Source organism: Haemorhous mexicanus, chromosome Z (assembly GCF_027477595.1).
Source record: "Haemorhous mexicanus isolate bHaeMex1 chromosome Z, bHaeMex1.pri, whole genome shotgun sequence".
Taxonomy (NCBI): domain Eukaryota; kingdom Metazoa; phylum Chordata; class Aves; order Passeriformes; family Fringillidae; genus Haemorhous; species Haemorhous mexicanus.
This window is the reverse complement of record NC_082381.1, coordinates 21,058,947-21,062,326: the sequence shown is the minus strand read 5'-3', so window position 1 is coordinate 21,062,326 and position 3,380 is coordinate 21,058,947. Positions and strand designations below refer to the sequence as shown.

At 48.5% G+C, this 3,380-nt stretch overlaps 1 long non-coding RNA gene across 1 annotated transcript; it reads left to right on the top strand.

Annotated features, from left to right (window-relative positions):
- The first annotated feature begins 481 nt into the window (after nt 1-481).
- Nucleotides 482-3,118, top strand: LOC132341739 (uncharacterized). The gene is made up of 3 exons (XR_009490296.1): nt 482-1,180; nt 1,554-1,671; nt 2,049-3,118. It is a non-coding gene; the product is annotated as an uncharacterized LOC132341739 (long non-coding RNA).
- Nucleotides 3,119-3,380: the final 262 nt, after the last annotated feature.

Sequence of the window (3,380 nt, the reverse complement as noted above, 5' to 3'; positions counted from 1 at the left end):
GAAAGCTGGAATGAGCTCTGATTAGGGAGACCTAAGAGGAGAGAGGGAGCGCTTTGGATCCATTCCTTAGCCAAGCTGGTGCAGCCTGCAGGCCTCGTAGGGAGCTCTGTCCCTCGCAGCCCTTCCTGCCAGAGCCGATGGTCGAGTTGGAGCAGCTGCTGCTCGCTGCAGGGGGCAGTTGGTAGATGGCCCTGGTAATGGAGCTGGTTCATGACTCAGCTCCCAGCAGCCCTCAGCTTCAGGCATTTCAGTGAGGACTGAGGTCTGTCTGTCAGCACAGAGAAAGAACAAGGCTGGGCTTCTTTGTGGCTCCTGGGGCTGTGTGTGTTTCAAGCTCTCGTGGGTGCCCTTTGCGCTGCGAGTGCTGAGACTTTATTGAGACCCTTCAGTGTTTTGAAACACGCTTTTGAACACTTGGAATGGTCCCTGTTCTTTTAAGGGCAGGCTTCAAATTGCCAAGTGAGAGTCTGCCTTTCAGGTCATCCTTGACAGTCCCTGGTAGAAGGGCAATTGCTGTCCAGGGGAAAGGTGCACAAGGGCCAATATTGACTGAGCGTTCCCTTGGCTTCCCAGATGCCATCTGACCAACATCTCCAGGAGGGCTGCCCTGCGTGGCAGGAGGAGACAGAGGAGAGCCCGTGACCATCGGGCAGGTAGAATTCCTCTGTTTGTAAATATGTTTATAGAGTCCTATGGTTTTATTTATCAAAGGGTATAGTTCTATTTATAATTAGAGTGTTCTTTTTATATAAGCATATATTGATAGATCTGTAGAGTAAAATAAGGATATATATTCAGTTAGAGAAGTGATATATTTTATAATAAATTTGTATTTATAGATTTTCAGAGTTTAATTTTTTTTGTGTAGCGTCCAAAAAGAAATATAGATGAAGTTTCACTTATAAATGCGTATAGTTATATAGTAAGAGGAATATGAATATTTAGATGGATAGCTTGCTGTTTGCGTAGGCCTTGGCTGCTTTTTTACCTCTTTGCCCCCTCGGCTGCCTTTCTCACCTCTTGCTTTTCCCCCTGTGCCCCCTGTGTCCCCTCTCCCTGTGCTGAGTCCGAGCTGGCGGCCGGGCTGGCCAGAGCAGCACTTCCAGCCCCGGCTGTCCCTGGAGCGGTGGGAGCTGCCGCTGGCCCAAGGCACTGTCCCCTGAGGAGCTGCTGAAGGACGGTGAGCCAGAGGGGGCTGAGGGGGCTGAGGGGGTGGTGGCGCTGAAGGGACGGGGAGCCTGAGCTGCTGCTGGGGCTGAGGGCTGTGGGGCAGCCGAGGCTGATGGTGGCACTGAGGTGACAGGGAAGTGGCACAGGCTGAGGGGCTGGCAGGTCTAAGGGGGATGGGATGGGATGGGATGGGATGGGTCAGAAAGGGACTGAGGGGATTAGAGGACTGTGAGGGCCTGAAGGAACTGAAGGGGGCTGGGGGTTCAGTGAGAGCATGGCAGGGCTGAGGGGATGGATGGGGCCAGCAGGGAGCACAGAGGGCTCCAGGACTGCAGCTCTGCCAGGCCTCGGAACCAATTCCAGAGCCTCCACTTTTGTCCCAGCTTCATGGAAGACCTCGAGGACAGCCAGAGACGGACAGGAGCCAGCAGAGAGAAGCTGAAGGCCAGCAGCAGGAGCAGGGAACAGGGACCTGCTGCTGCCACCCTAGAGAGAGCTCGGGTGAGGCCACAGGCCCGGGCAGGCAGGGTGGGGCTGAGGGCGGCGTGGGCTGTGGCCGTGGGCACTGCCCGGCGGGGCAGGAGCGGGCCCTGCCCGTGCTGGGGCCGCTCAGCGCAGCTGCCCCGGCCGGCACAGGGGCTGTCCTTGGCCAAGGCAGCTGTGCCGGCAGGGCCTGGCAGCTGTGCCGCCTGTGCCGGGCTGCCGGGGCTGCGGGACGGTCCCGCCGCGGCTGCGCTCACCACAGCCTGGCCCGCTCGCCTGCTTTTTCTTTCTAACCCTCCTGGGGAGGCTCTGAGATTTCCTCTTCCCTGATGGAAGTGCAGCTGCTGCCAAGGGAAACGTCCCCGTACTCACTCAGTGTTCCCTTTGCTTGCCAGATGTCCCATCTGCTGTCCCTGTCCAGGAGAGCTGCTCTGCACGGGAGGAGGAGACCGAGGGAGAGAGGCTTTGAAGATGGGGCAGCTGGGATCCTTCTGCTTCGTGTGCGATGTAAAGATACGCGGACTTGCATGGACTAACTAATAATTACATTGATATTTTCATATGTAGCTTGCGATTTGCATAGGTCTATTTCTATACATATGTTGTTATATTTATGAATGTATTCTGTATATATGTACATATAGATATATATGCATTTGCTGTTGCATATTTGTGTAAATATGTATCTAGTTTTTTATGTATGTTGTAATATCTGTGTTTAGTTCTTTTTCCATATGTGTACAGCTTTCTAGGTGTTTATATTTATTGATCTAGTTTTCAGTATATGTCTTTTAAAATTAGTGTATTGGTATTTGTGTTGGTCGATATGCCTATTTTCATTTTTTTTTTTGTATATTGACCTATTTCTATGTAATGATATTTACACATGTCTCCTGATGTATAGCTGTATATTTGTATGGATGCAGTTGGATTGATGTTTAGATTGGTACTGTAATATTTGTTTATGTATGGATAGCTGGGGTTTATGTATCATTTTTTTATATATATATATGTATATAGTATATAGTCTGTAATATACTATGTATATTTACATCTGTAGATTGATATAGATGTATTTTTTTATATGTGCATATATGTATGTATTTAGTTCTATTTAAAGATGTATGGGAGGTATAGTTGCATAACTATTAAATTCTTAGTATAAGGCTATTTAGTGAAGGAGTGCTTATTTTTGTATTTGTCTTTGGGGTCTACATTTGTAGTAATATGTAATAAATTAAGTTGTTAAACGCCTAATTGATCTTTGTGTATAGTGAGTTGTGTATAGTAGAGGCTAGCAATAAATCAAGTTTGGTTAAGTGAACTTGGTATTTGTATATTTTTACATAGACTGGTTGTAATAATCTAATAAATTCCTTTTTTTACCCTAAATTGAGATCTGTTTAGTTCTGTATTGTCAGCATGGGTGTAGCAGTTTGTAATAAATGACATTTTTCAACTGAAATTGATTCTGGTGGATTTGTGGATCAACAGTGCGGCTGTGGCAATCTGCAAGAAATGCCATTTGTCAGCTGCGATGGCTGTTGTGTGATTTGTGCTACCCAAAGCCATGAGCAGATGGAAATGCTGGAGGATTTTGGCCATGGAAATCTCCGGCCATGGCCAGCACATGCCCCACCTGCACTCAGGCTGGGCAAGGGAAGGGCAGATTTGGGCTGGCAGCAGAGCCACGCCTTGGCTCAGAACTCGCTGCAGAGGCCTGCTGA